Consider the following 27,377-nt stretch of genomic DNA (forward strand, 5'->3'; position numbering starts at 1 on the left):
CTGAGGGACTTGAGGCTGTTTTCGTTAGAGAAGAAGGTTGATACGTTACTTAATAGAGACATACAAGATAATCAGATGGTTAGATAGGGTGGACAGGGAGAGCCTTTTTCCAAGAATGGTGACGGCGAGCACGAGGAGATATAGCTTTAAATTGAGGGGTGATAGATATAGGACAGATGTCAGAGGTAATTTCTTTACTCAGAGAGTAGTCCGTGTATGGAATGCTTTGCCTGCAACGGTAGTAGATTCACCAACTTTAAGTACATTTAAGTCGTTATTGGACAAGCAAATGGACGTACATGGAATAGTGTTGGTTAAATGGGCTTCAGATTGGTATGACAGGTCGGCGCGACATTGAGGGCCGAAGAGCCTGTACTGTGTTTTAATGTTCTATGTTCTATGAGCAATATGCTGTAAGGATCGTTTCTGGGTCCACTGCTTTTCTTCATTTATGTAAATGTTTTCTATGTGAATATAGGAGGCATGGTCAGTGACTTTACATAGATACCAAAATTGGAGGTGCAGTGGACAGGGAAGAAGGTTACCTCAGATTACAATGGGACTTCAAACAAATGGGCTAAGGAGTGGCAGATGGAGTTTAATTCAGAAAAATGTGAGGTGCTCCATTTTGGAAAAGCAAATCAGGGCAGGACTAATACACTTAATGGAAAGGTCCTGAGGAGCGTTGCTGAACAAAGATCTTGGAGTGCAGGTTCATAGTTCCTGAAAGTGGAGTCATAGATAGGCAGGGTAGTGAAGAAGGCGTTTAGTATCCTTGCCTTTACTGGTTAGTGGATTGAGTACACGAGTTGTGACGGCATTTTGTGGCTGTTCAGCACATTGATTCAGCCACTTCTGAAATTTTGCTTTCAGTCCTGGTTTCCCCGCTATCGGAATGATATTGTGAAACTTGAAAGGGTTCAGAAAAGATGTGCAAAGATGTTACTAGGGTTGAGGGTTTCAGCTATATAGGGATGGGCTGAATAGGCTGGGGCTGTTTTCCCTGGAGCATCGGATGCTGACAGATGACCTCAGTGGTTGATACAATTGTGAGGGACATGGATAGGGTGATCAACCAGGATCTTATTAACAGGTTAGGTGTGTCCAAATCTATGGGGCACAGGCTTAAGGAGTGAGGAAAACAATTTATAAGGGATCTGAGGGGCATTGTTTTCAAGCTGAACGTGCTATGTGTATGGAATGAGCTGCCAGAGAAAGTGTGGTGGCTGGAACAATTGCAACATTTAAAAGGCAACATTTAAAAGATTGGGTAAGTGATTAGGAAAGGTTTAGAAGGTTATGGGCCAAGTGTTGTCAAATGGGACGAGATTAATTTAGAATATCTGATCGGCATGGACAAGTTGGACCAAACGGTTGGTTTCTGTGCTGTACATCTCGATAACACTGAAACATTAAAATAAGATACGTTTCTCTATGTGGAGAGTTAGCAGAAGGTCGGATAATTCTCCTTGGAACTCAGAAAGTTAAGCAGTGATTTCAACTAGGAGCAGATTTCTTACAGGCAAATGGGAGGTGAGTTGGGACAGACTGGCACCATCTCCAGAGAGAGAGAGTACAGCCCCAATGGGCTGAATAGCCCCCAGTCCCTCTACTCTGTGATACTGCCCCCTTTCACTGAATGTTGAAGCTCATGCCAGTGCAGAGCCATAGAGATATACAGCATGAAAACAGCCCTTTTGGTCAAACTAGTCCATGCTGACCAGATATCCGAACTTAATCTCGTCCCATTTGCCAACACTTGGCACACATCCCACTACACCCTTCCAATACATACACCCATCCAGATGCCAAATGGTCTAGTTTTACCAACTTCCACCACTTCCCCTGACAGAAGATTCCATACACACACCACCTGCTGTGAAAAAAGTTGACCCTCTGATCCCTTTTATATATTTCCCCTCGCACATTGAACCTATGCCCGCTAGTTCTGGACACCCCCACCCCAGGGCAAGGACCTTGTCTATTTATCCTATCCATGCCCCTCATGATTTGATAAACCTCTATAAGGTCACCCTTCAGCCTCCAATACTCCTGGGAGGAGCGCACAACTCGTGTCACAATGGGGCCGGTGAGATTGATGGCAGCTTCAGACCAATAGGAGAGTTGATGTGATCCTCCAGACAATGGGAGTGAATGAGGGGTGGGTCCAGTGGGCCAACATGTGACCATAAACTGTGCAGGTGCACTGTCACTATGGTGCGGGTGTACTCCGTGAGTGTGAAGGGAATGAGAGAGACAGCAGAGATTGGGAGAGAAATTGAGTTTGTATGGACTGGGAGTGTTGATAAACACACGGTTTTAGGTGGCTAGACCTGAATTAGAAATTCCTGGTAAATTAGAACCAAAAGAGCTGCGGATGCTGTAAATCTCACAATAACCAAAAGGTACTGGAAAAGCTCAGCAGGTCTGGCAGCATCTGAGAAGAGAAATCAGAATTAACATTTTGGATTCGCTGAGCCTTCCTCAGAGCCGATGTGACTGAAAAGAAATGTCGCTTTTTATGCAGAAGGTAGGGGTTAAGGAGTACATGATAGGTGGGGATAGAGTCCAAAGAAAGAGATGGGAGCAGTTGGACAACGGAGTGGATAACGAACTGGCTGGGGGAGGGTGAATAGCTGTTTATGAGGACTGTTAGTGGCGAACCATAGGTAGTGTGTAATGGCATGCCCTATGATAACAAGGACTGGTGTGTGGGTTAAGAGGCTAGGGCGCTAGGACATTGGAGAGTTCAGGGCCTAAAATTATTGAATTTGATAGAGGTGTTCAGGATGTCCAAGTAGAAAATGAGTTCTTGTTCTTCCAGCTTGTGTTAAAGTGTGGCGCTGGAAAAGCACAGCAGGTCAGGTAGCTGACCTTCAGCACTTGATCACCCTGAAGCTCTACTTTCCAGGGACTGTACACTTGTTCTGAGCCCTTCAGAGGGATTGAAGGGGATAGGGAGAGAACAGGAACAAGGTTGTGTTGTAATCTACAAAATAACGATCACCCTCCCCCTCTCGGTGTCTCCCCTCTGTCTCCCATCCCCCATCATGCCTCCTCCCCACCGCAGGGAAAAGATCTTGTGTATTTTCCCTATCCATGCCCCTACTGATTTGATAAACCTCTATAAGGTCACCCATCAGCATCTGACGCTCCAGGGAAAACAGTGTATTCATCCGCTCCCTTTGGTTCAAATCCTCCAACCCTAGCAACATGCTTGTAATACTTTGCTGACCCCTTTCAAGTTTCACAATATTGTTTTGATAGGAAAGAGATCAGAATTGCATGCAATATTCCAAGCATGACCTAACCAAGGCCCTGTACAGCCGCAATATGACTTCCCACCTCCTATACTCAGTGCTCTGACCAATAAAGGAAAATATACTAAACACCTTCTTAACTATCCTATCTACCTGTGATTCTGCATTTCAAGGAGCTATGAACCTGTACTCCAAAGTCTCTTTCTCAGCAGCAATCCCGAGGACCTTATCATTAAGTGTATTCACCCTGCTAATATTTGCTTTTCCAAAATGCAGCACCTCACATTTATCTAAATTAAACTCCATCTGCCAGTCCTCAGCACATTCAACCATCTGATCAAGATCCCATTATAATCTGAGGTAATCCTGTTCACTGTCCACTACACCTCCAATTTTGGGGTCATCTTACGAACATTACTTCCTATATTCACATCCAAATCATTTATATAAATTATGAACATTTCAGGATCCAGCACCGATACATTGTGACATCCCACTGGTCACAGGTCTCCAATCTGAAAAGCAACCTTCCACCACCACCCTCTGTCTTCTCCCTTTGAACAAGTTTTGTATCCAAATGGCTAGTTGTCTCTGTATTCCATGAGATCTAACCTTGCTAACCAGTCTCCCATGGGGAACCTTGTTGAATGCCTTACTGAAGTCCATGTAGATTATTTCTACCGCTTTGCCGTCATCAATCCTTTTTGTTGTTACTTCAAAAAAATTGAATCAAGTTCATGAGACGTGATTTCTCACACACAAAGCCGTTATTAATATCCCGGACTTAACTCTGTACATTGGGGTCTGCGTCACCCAGTTATGGGTGTTAATATTCTGGATAAATTTCACATACACCAGCTTTGTGTTGGTGACTGTGTATTGAGTCTTGTTAATAACACCAACACAGATGAGTTCCTTTTGAAAGGCAGTCCCTATATCCCTAACCCCCTTCCAGTTGCTCTGTCTCCTCCATTCCCACCGTAGACAGTAAGTGGGAGGAGCTCATGGAGTTTCCATGTGAGTGAGATTGAGAAAATCTTCCCTTCTTTCCACGAGCCCACCAAGAAATGGCGGTAGTGTCCTTACCTCTGGACCAAGAGAATCGGGTTCAGAGTTTGGTAACAGCGGCTTTGAAGAGGCTGATTGGAAATCATGCCCAAGCCACCAGGCCATACTGTCTCCCAGCTGTCCCTGCCTGAGTCTCCAAACAGAACCATCCTGTCGTTTCTCTCCTGTCAGACTCTCCCATTGCTCAGTTTGTCCAGGATCCCCTCCTGCTGCTGCACTGCTCCTGTCCCTCACTGACCTGTCCATCCCCCAGTGTTCTCCACATTCATTCGTTGTTTACAATCCCATTGTTCCAGTCCTGCAGCCCCTCCCCCTCCACTCTATTGGGCACAGCTGCTGTCAATCACCCAGGCACCTGTGTGATCTGGAGCATGCTCTGTAGGAGGGGAGACCTGTGCACGGGCGCAGTGCTGGCCAATTGTTGGCGTATGTGCAGTATGGGTCAGTGCCAGCGAGGGAGGCTTTGGATGTGTGGGATTAATCTGTCATTGGCTGCTCCCTCCCTTCCTCCCTCCCTCTGAGAACAGGACCCAGGGGACTGGTCCCTGCCCTGGTATCGTGACAAGTGGTCGGCGTATCGGTGGGGGGAGCATTTTGCAGAAAGTTATCAGAACTCAGGTGAAGATTCAGGAATGTTATGGAAAGGAACAAATGTAGGCCTGCAATTAAAGTTCTAATTTGGTTCATTTTAGTTCAACCAGATGTGATTTGTCCAGTGTGTGCAGGATGGTTCTTATCAGAGGGTTGGTGTGGAGGAAATAAATAAGAGGTTCCAGATTGGAAAAAAAAAATCAATGTTGGTCTGACTAGGAAACCTTGGGAGGTGGGGGGAGGATTCACCAACACCCAGGAGACTCCGAGTCAGATTCATTGATTTGATTAGATTAGACTTCCTGCAGTGTGGAAACATGCCCTTCGGCCCAGCCAGTCCACACCGACCCTCGGAAGTGTAGCCCACCCAGACCCATTTCCCTCTGACTAATGCACATAACACTATGGGCAATTTAGCCTAGCCGATTCACCTGACCAATGCATCTTTGGATTGTGGGAGAAAACCGGCGCACCCGGAGAAAACCCACGCAGACACGGAGAGAACATGCAAATTCCACACGGACGCTGTGAGGCAGCAGTGCCATCGTGCCACACCTTTGTTTTGGTCCTTAGTCTGCAGGCAGGAGCTAAGAAGCTGAATTCAACGAGAGGAGAGAGCATTAGAACTGGGTGTGGAGGAAAGGGGTGAGGAGATTGGTTTGGATTTCAGTTCACAGAAGGGAGAAATTGTGAGACTGAGAATTAAAGCTTTGGGGGAACAAAGAAACTACAATTTAATACTATAATTGTCTTATGAATTTCCATCCTGTGTTAATGGTGGTGACTTGTTTTCTCTGTTGTAGGGTACTGAAAGGGCAGATTTGTGAATGAGAAATTCAGATTGAACTTCATGTTCAGTTTTGACAGTTACTTAATCCGTGCCGATCTGAATATCATTGGCCTTTTCATGTGGAAAGAAAGGTGTGTATTCTGTCCGTGGGCGAATATTTCAAGTGTCAATGTGACTGGAAAAATTACTGAGACACAGCCAAGTCCATGTCAGCGTGGTGAATGTGGAGAGAGCTTTCATTTGTTTTTAAAAGTCTGAAAATACATGTCACATTTCCCAGGAATAATGAAGTTACAGATTTGTTTTGTATGAGGACAAGTTTTTAATTAACCATGCAACCAGAAAGACAGAAGGATACCTGCACCATGGAAAATACAATGAAAACGGGATTGTTGTAATGGGGTTAATTTTCGATCATGGCTTGTAATCCGTTGGCGATGTCACGTCTGTTCCAGCGCCGTGGGGAGACACTGGAAATGTGATGAATGCAGTGAAGATTTCGGTTATTCAACTGGATAAGGTGCAGAAGAAATGGGCTCAGGGGTCTGAGTTAGAGGGAGAGGTTGGACAAGCGAGGATTCTTTTTTGTTTAGAGCAGAGGAAACAGAGGGGAGATCTATTTCTGGCAGTGTATAATATTGTGACAGGCTTGGGTAAGGTGAATGCACTCAGTCTTTTTCCCAGGAAATCAAGGAGTAGAGGGCATCAGTTTAAGGTGAGAGGAGAAATTATGAAAGGGAACCTGAGGGGCAACTGTTTTACATAGAAGGTGGTATGTATATGGACTGAGCTGCCAGTGGAAGTGGTTGAGGTGGGTACATTAACAACATGTAAAAGACATTTGGACAAATACATGGATAGCAAAGGGTCAGATGCAGATGGGCCAAGTGCAGGGAAATGGGTTCGCGTGGATGGACATATTGGCCGGCATGGGCCAGATTGGGCCAAAGGGCCTGTCTCTGCTGTAGGACTCTGACTCCAAATATATTTTCTATTTCTCCCGCCACCTCTGGTAGTACCCTGGGATGTATTCCATCCTGGCAAAGAGACATGTCTACCTTTAGCTCCATTAGCTTGCCCAGCTCTAACACTTTCGTGATAATGGTTGTTCCTTGGTCTTCACCTTCCTCAGTCTCCTTATCAATTCCTGGCATGTTCTTCGTATCCTCCACTGTGAAGACTGACTGCTGTGTACTCATATTCCTGAACCCTGCTGGATAGGAATAACTGGGCACAGAACTCTGAGAGGTCTTCTTTGAGTCTTTATTGATGAGACATGGCAGTTACCTGGATAGTGTACATGCAGAACACCTCCAGGCAGCATCAGGTAACTCCCCGCCTGTCCGATGTGCCGCTCCCATTCTTATACCTTTGTGGTTTGTGTTTTGAATAGACGCTGTCTCTCAATATTATCTCCATGGCAATGGCAGTTAAAAAAGTCGAGTTCAGCTCAGCACTTTGTGGTTAAACCACATACCCCTCCCTCACGGCCCTGTGGCTCAGTCAGGTATCTGATAGGCACTTCAGTTTCCGTGGGGCTGTCTATCAGGATTCTGATGTGGAAGAACTGGTGTTGGAGTGGGGTGGGCAAAGTTAAAAGCCACACATCACCAAGTTATAGTCCAACAGGTTTATTTGGAAGTACAAGCTTTTGGAGTGTGCTGAGATTTTGCACTTGATCAGGATTATCTCTATGGTAACAGTTAAGTGCTTCAACAATTACAGAGGCCATATGTTCCCCAAATAATAGGTTCCCCTCTAGCAGTGTAAACTGCTATTCCAGCCCTGGGGATAGCTACTCATCACTTTTCTCCCCCAATCCCATCCAGCTTTCTGTTGATCTTTAAAGTTTTTCTAATCTCCTAGTTTCTTCTTGGTCTTTGCCAATTTGAATGCTTTCTATTTCAGTTTGATAGACTCCCTTATTTCCTTATCCACCCACGGCAGATTATTCCATTTCCTACAGTCCTCCCTTTTCACTGATATATAATTTTGCTGAGCAGTTTGAAAGATTATTTGATATTCCTCCACTGTCTGTCAACTGTCCCACCCTAAAGTCTTTGCTTCCAGTCTACATTAGCCAACTCCTGCCTCATCCTATTGTAGTCTCCTTTGTTTAAACACAGGATCTTGGGATTGGATTTAATCTTCCCGCTTTCCAACTGTATTCTAAATTCAACCAGATTTATCACAAGTCTTTTATCAGATTACGAGGTGAGGCCATGTTACCTGGATGTTTTGGTTTTCATTGTCAGAGACCTTGGCTTTGTAATAAAGTACAGGATAGATGTTCAAAACAGAGTATTCTGGACGGTGTGAATGTACTGAACAGTCTAAAACCATAAATCACTGTCTCCCCTCAGTTTACATGATCTGGAGATGCCGGTGTTGGACTGGGGTGTACAAAGTTAAAAATCTCACAACACCAGGTTATAGTCCCTCAGGTTTAATTGGAAGCACACTGGATTTCGGAGCGTTGCTCCTTCATCATGATCCAATTAAATAAGTTGGACTATAACCGGTCTAACTCACCTCAGTTTAAAATTGAAAAATCATTTTCTCCCACATGCTTCCTTACTTTCGAAGTTTGAAACGCTAATCCACCTGACTATCCTGCTTTTTCCAAAAATCTCCTTTGGTGAAGGTGGTGAGTTTTGGATTCAGCTTTTCCGTTATTACCGCAAGAAGATAAGCACTGGGCACAGGAGAGGCAATGCAGCTCCACCATTTAATACCATGCTGATTGAGCTCACCTCGGTCTCAGCTGGATTTTCCTGCCTGCTCTCTCTTACCCTTCAATTCATTGCAAATTCAACATCTGTATTTCTTCAGTAAATTTGCTCATTGTCCTAGCATCTACCGCATTTTGAATAGGGAATTCCACAGATACACAGCACATTGAGATAGGTACATTCTTCTATATGAGAATGGAATAGGAGCCCTACCGTGCAGAAATAGGGTAATCGTCCATGGAGTCCACACCAACCCTATCATGAGCATCCCATTCACACTCACCCATTCCCTGTATTTCCCATGGTTAATGGCTTAACCTGCACACGTATGGGCACTGGGAATTTCGCATAGCCAATCCACTTTACCTGCACATCTTTGGACTGTGGGATGAAACTCGAGCACCCAGAGGAAACCCGCAGTGACGCAGGGAGCACGTGTAAACTCCACACAGTTGCCTAAGGCTGTAACCAAATCCAGGTCTCTGACGCTGTGAGTCAGCAATGCTAACCATTGAGTCACCTCTGCTTAAAATCTCCTGCTCCTATTATCCTCGCCACACCCCAGTTGGCTGAATCTATATTCCTTACATCAGAAAATCAGGTTGTGGAAGCAGATGTTTCAATAAAACCCAGTGACAATCCAAATGTTATGTGTGTCTGAATGGGGATCAGATACACAACACCCTCCAGTCTACACTTTTCGTTGACTTTCCAGAGACAGGGCTCCAATGGCGTCATGGGGACTACAACTCCCACAATCCCTGAGGCAGGGACCACACGTGTGTGGGGAAACACGGCACTGTACATGTACAAAATGTGTGCGGGTTTTGGAGCATGTGCTTTGGGTAAATATGCTTTGCGGAAAGTTTTTCACACTGTGATTGGCTGGAGGAGGAACGTATTTACTCATAGTATTGATCTGTTGGGGGAGGGGGTCAAAGTATCACTACATCCATGTAGGACCACTCTCCATCCCCAATTCATTGTAATGGTCGGAATCAACTAATGGGGAACGAAGAAGGATCTGATCCATTCTCCCAGATTGAAGGTTCCTCTTCTGTCCAGGATCTGCCACCTCCCTTTCTTTCCTTTTGTTTCATTCTGCTGTTACATTATTCACTTGCAGCAACTGAAGGGAAAGGAAGTGAACCCAGAAAGGGTGCAGAGTCTAACCAGGGACGGGAAGTGGTGGCATGGATCTGTTTATCAGTTACTCCATGGGAATGGGGAGGGTGTACATTAGGGGGTAGCAGAGTCAGAATGGTGGGAGAGAGTAAGTGGGCTGGAGGGTTACAGCTTTGAGGGAAGAAAGGGAAAAAGAGTAAGTAGAATTGTCTGCTCTGAATTTCTAACATGTACATATTCCTTTATACAGGGTGCTAGATGGTGAAGATTTGCAGACTGAAATCTCAAAGTCATGTGCAGATCATGATTAAGTTAACCAGCATTTGAAGAAGCAAAGACAGAGAATCACTCAGCCAAAATCCTGCAACACTCTCATCGCAGCATTTTCGATCTCTCTGCACCAAATGGACTGTGAATTGTACAAGACAGCAGCTCCCTACCATCTTCTCAAGGGTAACTAGAGATGGGGAATAAATGCTGGCTGAGCCAGTGATGCCCATATCCTGGAAATGGTTTCTATCTCTAGTTGCTGAACCCCAGTTGATGTTCCTGCAGGATGATGAGGGACGCTGAGTGCATCCTCCAGGAGGTAGCACCATCACATTACCCCTGCCTACAACCACACAGTAACACAGCAACATCACTGGAACAAAAGGCAGTGAAGCTAAAGGAGGACTTAGATATAGTTCTTCAAGGTAAAGTCATGAAAAGGGATTGGAACACAGCAGGAGACTGAGCTGGATGGTCAGCTGTTTCCCATTGAATGGTGGAGCAGGATTGAAAGGCTGAATGGTCTCCTCCTGCTGCTATCCCCCAGGTCTGTATATAGTCATGGAGCCTGGGCAGGAAGGAGTTCGCAGGGATTCTCCAGGAGATTGCACTTCCACAACAGTTTTCAGTGAGGGATGGTTTGATGGATTTTATTTAACATTTATCTTTAACAAAAGGTTTGTAAATTTTGGTTTTAAAATGTTGTAAAAGTTATTTTGCACAGCAAATAAAATTAAAGAAAATAACGTAAACTGTCTGAATATAACAGTTTTAAAACTTTCAACCCTTGTAAAACAAAATCCTGTCTATTCCTGGACACAATCACTTTCCAGCTACTCAAACTCCAGGGAAATATTCCCTCCCTGTCTGAACCTTTGGTTTGATTTAACTGCTTTTCAGTTCTCGTTCTGTTAGCTGTGAAGCATTCTTTTTCCCCATTTCTCCGACCCAGAAATGTGAGCACAGCAATCTACCCACCATCAAAATCATCAGTACGCCATTTTGCTTTTGGTTAACATATAATCACCAGCAGTGCAAATGTGAGGACTGCAGATGCTGGAAACAAGAGCCTAGATTAGAGGGATGCTGGAAAAGGCCTTTTGCTGAAATGTTGATTTTCCGGCTCCTCAGATCCTGCCTGACCTGCTGTGCTTTTCCAACACCACTCTAATCTAGACATATAATCACCAGCAGTCAACCATTTGTGTAACCAATTGAATATTTCCAAACAAAGCCCATTTCGGGCCAAGCAAACCATTACAAGTGTCAGAATGAGAAGGGACTAAATCAAAGTAGAGTTGTGGGGAGGGGGCAGCGATGGAGATAAAGCACTATATCCCCTGCGGTGCCCACTTCTATCTAAAGGCATCGAGAGCATTGATCCACACCACATGCTCCTTTTCCAAGGACACCCTTCTGTGTAGCATTTATCCTCAATCATAGAATAGAATTCCTACAGTGTGGGAGGAGAGCATTGGCCCATCAAACCCCACCGACCATCCGAAGAACATCACTCCCAGAGCACTCCATCACTGTAACACTGCATTTCCCATGGCTGATCCACCTAGTCTGTACAATTCTGGATCCTGTGGACAATTTAGCACGACTGATCCACCTAACCTGCACATCTTTGGACTGTGGGAGGAAACCAGAACACCTGGAGGGGACCCACACTATCATGGAGAGAATGTGGGAACTCCACACAGGCCGTTGGACAAGGCTGGACTCCAACTTTGTACCTGATGCTGTGAAGCAGCTGTGCTACAATCACAATTTAAATCAAAACAGATGATCCCTGCTCATTGTCACATTGCTGTTTGTGGGGACTTACTGCCCAGAGAGACATCCTGAGGTTCAGAAAGTGGCAATGTAAGTTCAGTCACCTCCAGCCCAGTTAATGTGGTTAACAACAACATCAATACTCCAACAGTGTCATCATGTACAAGGTCCACTCCTGACTCTGATGGACAGTAACATCAGAATCAGAGTCCTGCAGTCCACATGGAGCAGGGGGATGACCACTTCCCTGTGAGCACTCACTGGGCTCTCAATCGTGTTGAAGACGCAGCAAATCTCTTGTCACACAGAGGGGTGAACAGCTCCTACCCAGTGTGAACACGCTGGAGTCTCAGGGGGTGGGATGAATAACTGAATCCCTTCTCTTCACTGAGCATCTGAATGAGATCTGCCTCAGTAGATTGTGAGGTCGAGTAAATCCCTTCTCATACGTGGGGCAGGTGAAATGCCTCTCTGCAGTGTGACTGTGTCCGTGAGTGTCCCACTGTTCGGGTGAAGTGAATTCCTTATTCTGATTGAGCCCGTCCTCCTATTTCTCTCAATTATCATTGACAATCTCACACCAGAACTTGTTCCAGAGAGTGTTCCAGAACAGGCAGAATGGTCAGCTGCGGCTGGTCACCTGACTTGTCACTGGTCCTGAAAGGTTCACTCTCCACAAATGCTGCCAGATCTGCTGAATTTTTCCAGCAATTTCTTTTATTTTTTTTAGTTTTTCCCAGCATGTGCAGATGTTTAGTTTTCCAATTCTCATCTTGTCTGTTGCAGAGGAGTTTATTGATGAAATTAGAGGGTTTTGAAAATTGTACGTTATGTCATACATCAGCTATGATCATCATGAATGGCAGAGCAAAGTCGAGGGGCTGAATGGCCTCCTCCTGTTCCAAGGAAAGTTTTCCATTTTCAGCTTGTGGTAACATTTCCCGTCACTGCTCAATTCACCTCCATATCGAACACATTGTTACTGACTGAACAAACCTCCTGTGTTTGAAATAAACTTACTAATGTTCAGTGACTCCCTCTCCTGCCACCCGGGTTTAACTCTCATCATGGAATACTGTCGTGTATTACTGCAGGAATGCCCACAAAGACTAATCCTGGAGTCTGTATCCCCTAGGATCCACAATCACCTTTTATTGACTTCTTCCTATTTCATTCTGGCTATTGAACTCTTGGTTTCAATCCAATCTCCTGTCATGCTCTTCAACATGTTCACATGGGTGGACTAGAGGTAGCTGGGATTTAATGAAGGGAAGTGGGGATTAAGCGGAAGCATGAGGAGCGGTGACAGCAAAGACAGTTCTCATTGTAACAGCAGAGTTTCTCCATGACCCAGTGAGTGGTGAGGCAGCTGAGTTTGTGGGCGGAGACAGTTTCAATCAGGGATTTGGTAAGACACTCAGACATTGACCTGTCCAACTGATTGTTAACTCAGACAGATAGAAAGAAAGATGCACATTTAGATATCACCTTTGATGATCTGGGGCAATGAAACATGCTTCCAACCCAAAGATTTCAACCTCAAAACTCTGAAAACACAGACACAATGCTTTCTGTTTGTACCAGGCTGTCTCTGAGACTCCTCTTTTCTTGTGAAAAGCGTTTCGACCTGTTCAGCCTTTCCTGGTGATTATAATCGCTATGTTCCTGTGAGATTTGTGACTGAACCTTTATTTTCCTCTTCCTTGTGAGTGATGAAAGTAGCAGAAACAGTTCCTGACCTGTGAGGGGTTTTGATTGGAGTATTTATATTTACAAATCCATTCCCACCCTCACATACAGTGTGAAATTGATGTAAAACTGAAGGAAATGAGTGAGTGAGCACCCACAGAATCATAAAGGAATCATATGTATCTGAGTTGAATGAACAACAATCAAAACTAGTTAGAATCACAGAATCCCGTGGGTGCAGAAAGAGTTTATTCTGCCCATCGAGTCTGCAATGACCTGCTCACCCACCCTACCCGCATAACCCCACATTAACCATGGCTAGCCCAACCCACCTAAATTGCACACTGCGACCATGTTAGCATGGCCAATCCAGTGACGTTACACATCTGTGGGAAGGTCACAAATTACATACAAATGCTGAGAATTGTGGAAGATGGCTCACAAATACTAGACTCTGACACAAATGCTCTGCTTTTCAAAATAAAATCTGGGGGACACTGCAACCGGAAAAAGTTCTGATTTTCTTAGGAGGAAGAGAATTCAAAACTCACGCCACTGACCCAGGGGGCGCAGTGAAAGTTACAGAGGTCTCGGAACCATCAGAAATGTAAGAGGTTGTGAGCAAGGTGGGGGTGAGACAAGGACACAAAGACAGTCTGTCACACGGGGGAAGGCAGGAGAGGTTCAACAGCAGAAATGGTCGTCCCTCAAGGCCATGGAGAATGGAGTTAGAGCTGGGAAAGAAACAAGGAAATAAGGTGTGCAGCTGCCAAAGGAATATGTTAAAAAACAGATTATAAAAGCATAGAGGGCAGAGTTCAGTCTGAAATCTTTGCTCTCAATGATGAGTAAAAAAGCTGTAACGCCTGGGGAGTTGTATTTCAGCCAACACTTACCCAGGATTGGCCAAGTGTGCTGTCATTTTCTGATAATTTTTTTTCTGGCATTTGTAGTTCAAGTCTGATGACGCTAGTAACTTTTCAATTTGGACTGGAGTTTAAATTTCTGGAGAAATGTCAAATAAATCACATTGATCACATTCTGCACATCTTAGTCCATTACCCTGCATGTTCCAGTATTTCAGTGACATCCATGTCCTGCCGGTGGGACAGGACATACAGGGATGGTGACGATGGTGTCTAGGACATTGTAAGCTATGATTCTGTGCGTATGACTGTGTCGGCTTGTTGCTTGACTTGTCTGCGTTCCAGCTCACCCAAGAAGATGTTGGCAGGGTGAGACAGTACAGTTGGAGATCCTCTGCTCGCCAATTCCTTTCCTTTTTGTTTTTTTTAGAATTTCATTCTCTCTCATTCTCCCCTTTGCAGACTCTGACAATCATGACAATTTTTTTTTTTAAAAAACATGTCTCTATTAGAAAACCAATCGAGGAAAATATATTATTCTTGCATCAACTGCATTTTTAAACAAAATCCATTGTGTTCAATAAACACTGTCTCATTTTTTCCTTCAATTCTATCAAGTGAGCTATTATATTTTGTCCCTCAGTTTACCGATCTTAATAAATATCCAATCAATTTCAGAGCAACATGCTGACAAAGTATTGAAACAATTTATCTGTTTAGGTTTTAGCATTAGTTATAACGTCATTACAATTACAACAATTGCAGAATAATTGGTCTGGGTAACAAGTATACTGAGGTTTACAATTTAATTTATTGATTGTTTGAAAATTGGTACAATATATCCTTTTTTCAGGATTCTAACAGTAATTGTTAAGGCATTTGTACGACAATAATTATAGTATGCTTTAGTTTAGTTTTGCTAACAACTACAGTGATGTTTATATTTGAATTTAATCCAATCTTCCATAGTACCTATATAGTAATATAAAACTCCATTTTATTTCCAATCAACACACCTACAAAAGAATCCATTATTTCTGATGCAATGCGCACTGTTCAAAATATGACTTTTGCTCATTTGAATGATCTGTGTAATCCCAGCCTTATAAATTTAGAAAATCCTATTTACTTTTCCCTGCAACAATTCCTGTTCATTTTTTGCAGATAGCACAGTCAAATAGCAAGATGAAATTTATCATTATTCTTAAGTATGCCAGTAGAATTTTGAAAATCTCTATGTTGCTAATATATAATAATTGTTCATTTCAATCCATAGAATATAGAACAGTACAGCACAGCCCTTTGGCCACGATGTAGTTCAGACCTTTTATCATACTCTAAGATCAAACTAACCAACATGCCCTTCATTTACTATCATCCATGTGCCTATCCAAGAGTCGCTTAGATGTCCCTGATGAATCTGAACGTACTCCCACCACTGGCAGTGCATTCCACACACTCACCACTATCTATAAAGAAACTATCTCTGACATCTCCCCACAACTTCCCCCATTCATCTTAAAATTATGCCACTTTGTGGGGAAACGTCTTTCATTATCCACTCTATCTATGCCTCTCATCATCTTACACAAAGCTATCAAGTAAACTATCATCCTCTTTCATTGCAATGACCAAAGCCCCAGCTCTGTCAATCTTTATTCATGAGACATGCCTTCCAGTCCAGGCAACATCTTGATAAATATCATCTGCACCTTCTCTAAAGCTTCCGCATCCTATGTCTTATGAGGTGATCAGAACAGAACACAATATTCCAAGTGTAGTCTCATCAGGGATCCACGGAGCTGCAGCATAACCTCGTGGCTATTAAACTCAATCTCGCCACTAATGAAAGCCAACACCCTATGCACCGTCATAATAACCCTATCACCTTGGATGTCAGCTATGAGGGATGTATGGACGTGCACCCCACGATCCCTCTGTTCCTCCACATTGTCAAAAATCCTGCAAATAATCTGAAAATTTGCATTCAAATTTGAAATTCGAAAATGAATAACTTCACATTTTCCCAGGTTGAACTCCATCTGCCACTTCTCAGCCCAGTTCTGCATAGTCAATGTCCTCCAGCAACGTACAAAAGCCTTCCACACTATCCACAACTCCACCAACCCTCGTGTCATTGGCAAACTTCCGAACACACCCTTCCACTTCCTCATCCAAGTCATTTGTAAAAATCACGAAGAGCAGAGATCCCAGAACTAATTCCTTCAGAACACCATTGGTCACCGTGCTCCAAGCTGAAAACTATCTATGCAATCTCACCCTGTCTTCTATGGGTCAGCCAATTTATTATCTAACCAGGCAGGTTTCCCTATATCCCATGCCTCATTACTTTCTAAATGAGCCTACCATGGGGTACCTTATCAAACACCTTGCTAAAATCCTTATACACCACACCCACTACTCTGTCCTCACCAATGTGTTTGCCACAACATCAAATAATTCAATGAGCCTTGTGAGGCATAACCTGCCACTCACAAAGCCATGCTGACTATCTCTAATCAATCTAAGCTTTTCCAAAGAATCATAATCCTGTCTCTCTGAATTCTCTCCATATATTTGCCCACAACTGATGTAAGACTGACTCATCAATCATTCCCAGGATTATCTCAATTTCCTTTCTTGAATAAGGGAATAACGTTTCCCACCCTCCAATCATCTGTTATGACTCCAGTGGACAGTGAGGATGCAAAGATCATTGCCAAAACACAGCAATCACTTGCCTCCCTTCTCATAACAAACTATGGCCCAGGGGACGTATCTATCCCCATTATGTTTAAATGTTTTCAGCACATTCTCTGTCTTTACATCAACCTGTTCGACCATATCAGCCTGTTTCATGTTGTCCTCACAAGGAAAAAGGTCCCACTCACTCGTGAATACAGAAGCAAAGTACTCATTAAAGACCTCCCCAACCTGCTCAGACTCCTGGCACAAGTTTGCTTCACTATGATGCGTATAAATGTGGAATTATGTCTCAGCACTGAATTACTGTAAAGATATTGCAGTGTACAATCACTCGACTACTTTGAATATTGAACGGTATTTTAACTGAGAAAACACAGTTGAATTCATTTGATTATATTTCACTTCATGCTAACATTTATTGCATTTAGGACAACAATAAGAGTTTCCTTTTTACATATATGAAACTTACTTAAATTAATCACACGTTTATGTGAAGAAAATAGAAATAACATCTCCTTGTTCCTTCCTTTATCAATGACTGTTCATTTTGAAATTGTGGAAGTTGTACATTGTTGAAAGGAAGGGAACTTGTCGTCAGCTGAATATTCACATTGAATGACTGATGTATATTTAAAATTAAAGTACAATGATCATGCAGTTTTGTCAATTTGTCTTTCAAAGAATTGCCATGAGATTCCTCTTTATTTAAGACTATCATTCATTTATTCTATTGTTATTGTAAAATATTGTTTAATTTCCAGTCCATTACACACAGAAACCAACGAATTAATTCCCAATCGAATTACTACAATAAACAGCTGATTAGTTTTCATTTGAGTAACCACATTAAACATAATATTGCAGTTCTGACCGTCCTGAGTGGGAACATTATGAAAGGAGCCTGTGGAGCTGTGGCAGTGTCTCTATTACTAGACCCGAGGGAAGGTTTCAAATCACACCTTCACCACAAATATATCAAGAGCTATCTGAATGTTGATTAGAGAGTACCTGAGCACAGATTGAACTGCTTTTCAATCCAACATTAGATCTGCTTTTATCTATTATATCAATAATCACAAAATCTGATACTTATTTGAGTCAGGTTACCAAGAAATATGTGTTGGAAAATTCGTTTTAGCCACTTTGCTTTTACAAAAGACTTACATCTGTCCCTCTTTTCTCTAACTGAAATAAATCTGAAGAGGATTTTCACTTTTACGAAAAAAGGGGAGGTGTTTCCCATATAAATTAATGCTTCTTCGATTTACCCCTTTTCAGTTTGTGTAAGGTTTCATAATAACGCTCTACTGTCGGATAGTGGGGATACCTGTATCTAATTCTGTCGCTTATAAGTTCATGGAGAATAATTGAAAATGCTGCAGAATTAAAGATTACAATGTCTAAGTAATGAGATTGATCTTTTTTTGTTGCAAAGGGGCAAGTGCAAACAATTGAAACACTTTAAACATTGTTCTCTCGTGCTATAAATTTGAAATAAAGTTGATACCTTCTTCAGTAAACTAACAAGTGCTGCCACCTATTACTTGTCAGTCAGCTGATTACCTACTTTGTTACTAAATGTTGTGATTCATCTAAATATTACTCTGTCCTTTGATCAAAGTGAATTTGTAATTGTTGTTCAATTTATGAATTGTCAGAAACTTGTTTTTATTTTCCCATTCACCTGTTCATTTTGACCGTAAGATTGAAATGCTTTGAAAATATTGGAGTTTGTTCATTTAAAAATAAGGTTTGCACATCTCTCACATATCTCACTTCTTTTATTATGATTCAAGAGTGTTTTCTGGTGGAATTCTAGTAAAGACCAAACATTTGTTGGCTTCAAATAAGGTCTTTAACATCCAGTTATCCATCTGTTGTTAATGTTTCAGCTGTTACATTGACATTGATTAGGTACTCATTCAGAGAGATCAACTGACAATTATAAACTACTTGCAGGATTATTGAATTGAGAAAAAGATACAGACGTGGAAACATTTTTTAGAAGGAATTGCTTTTTCATTCAAATATGTAGGCTGTTCAAGCATTCTTTCACGCCTTCCATTGGTTTTGTTGTCGAGAATGTAAATTTATAATTCATGTGAATTTTAATGTGTTCTGTATTTTAAAATTTGTATCAGATTTAAGAAGAAAAAGAGGTGCAATTAACATGAAAACTTCAGTGAATAGAAAGCACAGTAAATTAAATTGACAGAGGTAACTTTTAGTATTGTCTCTGAATATTCAGTCAAATATTTCTAATGGCACGAGCATTGTGCCGGTAAAGCACAGCAGGTCAGGCAGCATTCAAGGAGAAGTAGAATCGACGTTTTGGGCATAAGTCCTTCATCAGGAATCTTTTCGATACTCCTGCTCTTTGAATGTGCCTGCACTTTTCCAACACCACAGCTTTCCTCACTTTCTCCAAATATGCTTAATGAACATGAACTGAAAATGTTAGCATCAGCAGTTGAACAAGACCAAATAAATGCAAATTTTTTTACAATATTTATCGTGAAAACTTGTTTGAGAACATGCAACAAATCAGGTCGAACAACATCTCTTGCCGTTAGAACCCTTGGCCATTCATAATAAAGAATAACCATGCTTTGAACAACCAGTATGGTGTATAACGACTGAACTGAAATACCAGAGGACAACTATTACATTTATTGAAGGGAATGATAACCAGATCCTTACTGTGATAGTGGGGATTGATCTCAGTAACAATAAAATTTTACTGTGATTATTCCACTGAACAGTAATTAGATGGTCGTGAAGATCTTTGTGTGGCTTTATGTGCAGTGTTTTGTTTGAACATTGATTTCAGTAACATTGAGATATTTTACAAGATTGACAAGTGACAGTTAAAGATAAGTTTTAAATGCAACATTTCAAAAAATTGTCAGTTTTGTTTAGCAAAACACAATTCTAATTATATGGAATCCCTACTGTGTGGAAACAGGCCATTTGGCCCAACAAGTCTACACTGACGTTCCAAAGAATAATCCACTCAGCACCATTCTGCTCTCAGATTACTGGACATTTACCCCTGACTAATGTACCTAACCTACACATCCCTGAACAGAACGTGCAGCTTAGCATGGCCAATGTACCTAACCTGCATATCTTTGGATTGTGGGAGAAAACCAGAACATGCAAACTCCACGCAAACATGTGGCCGAGGATGGAATCAAACCCAAGTGCATAACACTGTAAGACAGGCGTACTAACCACTGATCCTCTGTTCTCAATGCCCAACCCCATGCAAGAAGTGAGTTAAGTGAGAGACGTGCAAAGTCAAATTTCAAATGAACACTCTCTGATGTTGCCAAAGCATATCAATCTTGCATTCAATATGAATAGGTGAATGGAAAACAAAAAATAAAAACCCCTGACAAAGCATTAATGTACAATAATGAGAAAATTAATGTGATCAACGGGCACAACAATATTTACGTGAATTGCATTGTTTAATTAAAAATTTGGGAATTAGCTAACTTAGAATAATGGAAATTGACATTTGTTTATTTCACTGATGAAGAGATTTACTTGCTTTTCATCTTTGTAACACTGCACAATAGAAATTGATGTGCCTGAAATGTTTGAATTAGCTTTTTCCAATTAAAAAAATCAATAAAATTAGATTGACTTCTTCAGCTTTAAGACTGCAACAATATCAAATACTTTCCAGGAATTTAGAACCAGCAGAATTAATTAATTTGGTTGCTTGGGAACTCGAAGAGAATAAACAGCAGATTCTGTGAATTAGTCATTCAATGTTATTATTCAGCTGAAGGCAATATCCATTCTTTGCAAAAATGCTCAACTTCGAAAAATGCAAAATGCATTGTCATTGCGAATGAAACAAAATAGAAATGTTAATTCTTTTTCATTTGACTTAACAAAACGCAGGAATTTTACATGATATTGTGTCATGAAAAATACTTAAATCTTATTATGGTTAGAAATATAGTAAATGTTCGCATCAAAGTGAAATATATTTAAATGAATTCAGCTATGTTTCCGCAGGTAAAATAAGAATTAATATTAACAATGATTGAGAGATTGCACCTTACAATAGTTATTCATGTAAAGAACCATAATTCCACATTCATAGCATGTACTGGATTGAATAATTTTTAGGTTTGAGCAACAACTGAATTATAAAATTCGACAAATGAATTTAGAAACAATGAGAAATCTCGTTTTGCTATGTGACTGAGGAATATGTGCAAACAAACCGGAATTATTGCAATGAAAAGTAATTGCAGGTTTGTGAATTTAAAGTCTGTGGTTACGGAGATCATTCAAATAAGCAAACATTAGGCATTCACAATTAATGTTGGATGAGAAATCATTGGATCCATTGTGGGAAACTTGACCTGAAAATAAAGTTTCATATTGCAGTGTTGGTACTTAGAAACAATTGGTCAAATTAAAATGTGAATCTCACTTTACTTGTTCAAAAGATTTTCTCAAACAATTGTGCAATTATTATTATGACAATGACTTGATAATGTTGTTATATGAGCAATTAAAATGATTCATTATATCAAAAACACTTTGCTGTTATGTTGATAGGATATTTATTAAAATTGGTAAATTGTGGAATTAAATATAGTAACTAGCTTTATGAATTGAAGAAAAAATGAGCCATTCAGTGATTATGGAAACTTTTTTTCTTTCATTGCTAAAAAATGAAGGTAACACAAGAAATATGAATTTCTATCAAATGGTTTCATCATACAGACATATTATTTTAATTTAGATGATTAATGTTATGATCAGAGTTCAGACATTCGTGTTAGAATTTGGAAGCAAGTTAATAGATAATGAAAGTGAGCATGAAAGTGAACAAATGATGCAGTCAATGACATTTGGTACATAAAGGAATTATCATAATTGTTCATTATTGTACAGTGATGAATAGTGTTGGTATAGAAAAGACAAAAAGAATCGACATGTTCAAAACAGTTATTTTCTTACAATTAAATGAAACCAATAATCATTTTGCAGAGCGCGTGATTTGGAAAAAAAAACTGTTATTTAATGTGTTATATAAACTGAAAACTACTTCCGTTTTGCAAAAATGAAGACTTTCCCAAATTCAAATTTAGGATTGCTGAATTATGCAACAACAATGGTTGTAATTTGAAATATCTCTTGCAAACAAATTTAAAATAAGTAAACTTAAAGATTTTTAGAATGACAAACGTTTGTTGTTTGCATGATTGTATTACAGTCAATATCCGTAATAAAGTAGAAGCATTGTTTTAAGCAACATAAATCATCTTTAACTACTGAACTGAATTAGAAGATATCAATTGCACTTGTTGCATGGAATAGTAAACAAATGTTTACTGTTGTCATTGGTTTCAGGAGCAATAAGGTACTTACTCAGGTTATTCTACTGAAAAATAATCAGATGGCGATGGAAGTCTTTGTGTTGCTTTGTGTGTATTGTATAGTGTTAACATTGGGTTCGATAAAATTGAGGTATTTGTATGAATTAAGAACAAAGTGATAATTGGGTGCAAATGATCTGATTTAAAATCAGACAGTTTTTGATTTTTTCGAGGATTGCTGAGTGAAACGTTCTTAAACCATCATGCAATCAACGGGATAAGTGAGAGATATGCAAATTGAACTTTCAAATGAACAAACCCTGATATTTTCTCACCATTTCAATATCACATTCAATGTAAATAGATGACTGGAAAACTAAAATTAAATCTCACACAATTCATAAACTGACCAATAATTATTAATTGATAAATAATAGCAAGTGACATTTGTTTACTTTACTGATATGTAAGTGATCTTTTCTCATATTTATAGCACTGGAACATAAAATTCTGTGTTGTTTTAACTAAGATCTACAGAACAAGAGAAAATTAATGACTATCGTGACTTTGTATATTTCAGCTTTATGACCACAACATTCTCAAATATTTTCTGAGGCATATTGATTGAGTGGAATTAGATACATTTTGCTATGAGTGACCAGAAGAAAGTATATAGCAGATACTGTGATTATTGGAATGGACGATGATACCTCCAAATAATCTACTGATATTGTGATTGTATATACAGTAAGTGTCAGCATCGAAATAAATTATAATCAAATCATTTAAAAAATGTTTGCAAGTTTAAAATAAATACAATTTTCACAATGATTGAGAGATTGTACTTTGTAATGACCTTGCAGTATTTATTGTACTGAAGCATAATTCCACATTTGTAGCCCTTACTGGATTGCACAATTATTAGATATAAGATATATTAGCAACAAACGGATTTTAAAAATCATATTCGTGAATTTGAGAATAATGAGATATCCCATCTTGATATTAGACTGAGTAATATGTAGAAATGAAGAGTAATATTGCAGGGAAAAGCAATTGGAGCTCTCTGAATTTCAAAAGCTGAGATAATTGTTATATTTCACCTGAGCAAAAATCAGACATTTACAAAGAATTTTGCAAGGGATATTATTGGTAGTTTGGTATGTACATGGGCCTGAACATATTGGTATTAATAAAAAATAATGAATGAAATTTTTTTAAAAACTGCATTTTTACAAAGTCTATGTTAAATTTCTGTGCAATTATTGTAATTGATAAATTGATTTTAGAATCCTGACAGATAAATTGACTTAATATTTTGAAAACACTTTGATTTGATGTTGATTGGATATTCATTAAGATTAAGAAACTGAAAATTAAAGCATAACACTTAGCTGTATGATGTAAAAAAATCATTCAGCAACAATTGAAAAAAAATGATTTTATTTAAAAATGCAGGCAATGCAAGATTTATATGCTTCCAATGGTTTTCTTGAAGAGTCATGCCAATTTTGTTGATGTAATTTTTACCACAATAAATGCTTCGATATTTATTTCAGAATTAGGAGGAAAAGAATTAGGCCATAAAAGTGACTATTATTGTGAACAAAATATAGAGTCACTGACATTTGATACAGAAAGGAATTCTCATAATTTTGTGATTATTGTTCACTGACACCTAATATGGGAGGAAAAGGAAAATTGTCAACAATTGTCCAAGCAATTTTTTCTTATAATGAAAATAAAAATCATTTTGGAGGGCACATTGTTTGAAAAAAGGAAACAGTCATTTCATATGACATTTGAGCTGAAGACTCGTTCCCGTTTCCCCCATTGTAGTCTTTACAATAATTTAAAACTTAGTGTTGGTTGAACAAAAGAACAAATGGATATAATCAAAACGTTTTCTTGTACACCAAACAAAGTAAATGTAAAGCAATTTTATCATGAAAATTAAATCACTCTGAATGTAATCATTTCACACACAATAAAAGTTTGTATTGAATTGAAATGTCATCATAGTGTAGAAGTGCTTTCCCTGACAGAGAATGAGGACTCAGGAGGCAGGCTGAGCTCAGGCATGTGGAAGATGTTTACTCATGCAGCAACTAGTTAATGAAGGGATCATCCCCCGAGGCCAATCTCGGAAGGGAGATCCATAACACACTGTAACATGCACAGTAAAAAAGCAGCATTTTTATGCACTTTCTGCATCACAAAGGCCACATGCAATGTGGTTACAGCCCTTCTCTCCTCATCCAGCCACCCAATTGAAATACATAATCGCAGATGGGCATTCTAATGGACATCCCCAGATTCCTATTGGGATCTTTCCATGCATCTTATTAACTTAGATTCCAAAGTTATTCCTGAACTCCCTCGCGCCTCTCAGGATACCTTATCAGTTGGGACATTTTGAATTCTGCTATTCATCATATTTTATTTTATGAAAGCCAATTACTCCTCATATTGTTCACTGTCTTAATTATATATGTACAAACAAATAGAAAAGACAGTTAATTTTAGCTTACTTGCCATAAGATTAGTAATATGACTTATGTTATAAAGTTCGTTATATTGTGCAAAATTATACAGCTACTCTTTCTGTCAGGACTTTATAATTAATGGGCAGTCAACATCATACCGTGAAGTTAATTCCTAAAACTAGCTAACTTCAAATCTCAGTCTAAATGCTTTTCTATAATGTTTTTAGTAGGCATTGGTTACATGTATCAAACTTATGTTGCAAATTTCCCCTATTATACTCAAGAATCTGTAATTAGAACCTTTGTTTAATATTCTGAGTAACTGTAAAATAATAACTATATCTGACAAATGAACTCTTCTGTTGTCATGATAGCTGCTTAGTGAGGTAACTGGGCTGCACCCTGCAGCTGCTGTGTATTCATTTCCTGCGACAATAATCCTTTCATTTATGAAGATCAGGATTGGTCATTTGTCTGCATGTCGGCATGCTCTTATTAAGAAATGTCTGGAATGCTGTTGTCCTGGCGTTGGAGTAGGTCAATTGGTAGTGTGCTTTCTTTTAATTTAAGGCTGGAACAGAATGTTAGTCTAGTTTATCATCCCCTGACACCTTGTATTTTAGTTCTAAGGTAGGCTGCCTGTTTTTGATTGTCAGGCATTTTGTATGAGCCAATATGGACCATTCTATTCCAGGTTGGGGCAAGCCATGCCCAGGACAGCAAATTAACTAAGATTCAAGTATTGAAATAAAAATCACCATTCGCTATCATTGGTTTCTGTACAATGCAATACGTTTACGTTACTGAGCCTTAATTTCACACTTAAAGCTGGATATACTGGAATTGATCAATTCTAAATATTAGATATAAGCAACAATTAATCTTAGAAACATTTCATAGCAAACTTAAAAATGATTAGAAATCTCATATAGCTGCCCGTCATGTGTAAAAATGAACAGCATTTGTTGGAGTGTAAAATAATCAGACGTCTCAATATGTAAGGACGAATATTAATCCAATAATTTCTGTGAACATTCAAATGAGAAGGGACCAGATATTATCTTTGAGTGTTGGATAGGGAATCATTAATTAGGTTGTGTTTGTGTTATCCTGGAATAAGGGAACTACTATCCTTTTTTTAAATATTAACACTAAGAAATACTGGAATAAATTAAAATGTGAATTTGACGATGTTTGTTACAAAACCTAAACTGAATTGCTGTGTGATTTTTGGAATGACAATGAATTGATAATTAATTTTAGAACTTTGGCAAAGTAAATGATTCAATATTGCTAAATGGATTTGCTTTGATGTTGACTAGATATTTCTTAATCTGTCAGCTGAGACTGCAAATTCTGGCATGATGATATGGAAAGACATTAGACATTCAGTGGATGTTGATCAGAAATGGTTTGTCATTCAAAATTCTCAGATCTTCAAGATTTCTATACTTGGTTTCTCTACTTTTCTTCTGGAGAAATACAATATATAACAAGAACAAATTCTGCATTGTATTTAATTCATGCAATTTTTCATATCATCAATATTTAGACATTTGAGTCAGAATTATAAAGAAAATAAGTCAATAAGGAAGGTTTATTTTCACAGAAACATACAGTCAACAGCATTTATCAACATATTTGTTTCAATAGTGTCTCTGAATAAACAGATAAATACGTTTAATGGGAATCTGTTGACAATGAATGAGCCACAATTACATTGTTATCATAAGTTTTGGATTGGAAATCTATCAGAAAAAAAATCCTATATTCAGGACTAGCTTCATCTCGATAAATGTTACTCGTAGTATCCTCAGTCAGAAGAAATAAGGTGTCATCATGGGTCTGGAAAAGATCTAGTGTTTAAATTATAATAAGGTTTCTCTTACATATCTTTGGATCTGGTGAGACTGTGATGTTTGCTGTGATAATTAAACCTGAGAACAATTAGACACGTACAAAGTGTTTTTCACCAAACAGTAATTAGGTGGTCTTGAAGACCATTAGGAGTACTTTGACTTCAATAATGTTGAGCTGATTTCCATGATCAGGGAAATGTTTCACAACATTTTACCAAAATTCTGGATTCTAAGCATTCAATGGGTTTCGTACAAAACACCCTTCACTTGTCATAATTTTCAAGCGAGGTGTATAACACTCAGACATTGGATGCAAGTCAAGGTGCCAGGAAGTCTGCTTCAAACTCTCCAAAGCACAACTCTCGGGCTGGTTGTGATTGGATCTCTCGAACCTTTGTGACCTCTTTGACTGGGCTTTCCACAGTTTTCTAGACCTGATTATTTTGTCTAATGTTTGATTTAGTTTGGCCTTTTTAGCTCCGATTTCTCCAGCTGTAGGAATATTTAGAATGTTCAATTATGGGCGATAGGTCACTTGACCTTAGTGGACAGGTAAAATATGGTTCACTTATTGTTTTAATAACGAATTGAGAATGAATCTTTTCATTTTAACAAATAAAAGTTTCAATTTTTTCGGTGGTTTGCAATGACATTGATTAGATACTCATTAAGAGAGATCAATTGACAATTATAAGCTATTTGCAGGATTAATGAATTGAAAAAGGATACAGACATCCAAAGATTTTTTTGAAAGGCATTGCTTTTTCATTCAAATATCTCGGATGTTCAAGAGGTCAATATAGCTGTT

At 39.5% G+C, this 27,377-nt stretch overlaps 1 long non-coding RNA gene across 5 annotated transcripts in view; it reads left to right on the forward strand.

Annotated features, from left to right (window-relative positions):
• LOC140470637 (uncharacterized) overlaps positions 1-10,588 on the forward strand; it is a 32,128-nt gene extending 21,540 nt beyond the window's left edge. For 4 of the 5 annotated variants that reach the window (XR_011956575.1, XR_011956574.1, XR_011956572.1 and 1 more), the window contains 2 exons: positions 5,723-5,840; positions 9,817-10,588. This is a non-coding gene — a long non-coding RNA (uncharacterized lncRNA). The remainder of the gene's footprint in view (positions 1-5,722; positions 5,841-9,816) is intronic. The other variant, XR_011956576.1, reaches the window with a different exon arrangement.
• The last annotated feature ends 16,789 nt before the right edge of the window (positions 10,589-27,377 follow it).

This window comes from Chiloscyllium punctatum, chromosome 52, assembly GCF_047496795.1.
Source record: "Chiloscyllium punctatum isolate Juve2018m chromosome 52, sChiPun1.3, whole genome shotgun sequence".
Classification (NCBI taxonomy): domain Eukaryota; kingdom Metazoa; phylum Chordata; class Chondrichthyes; order Orectolobiformes; family Hemiscylliidae; genus Chiloscyllium; species Chiloscyllium punctatum.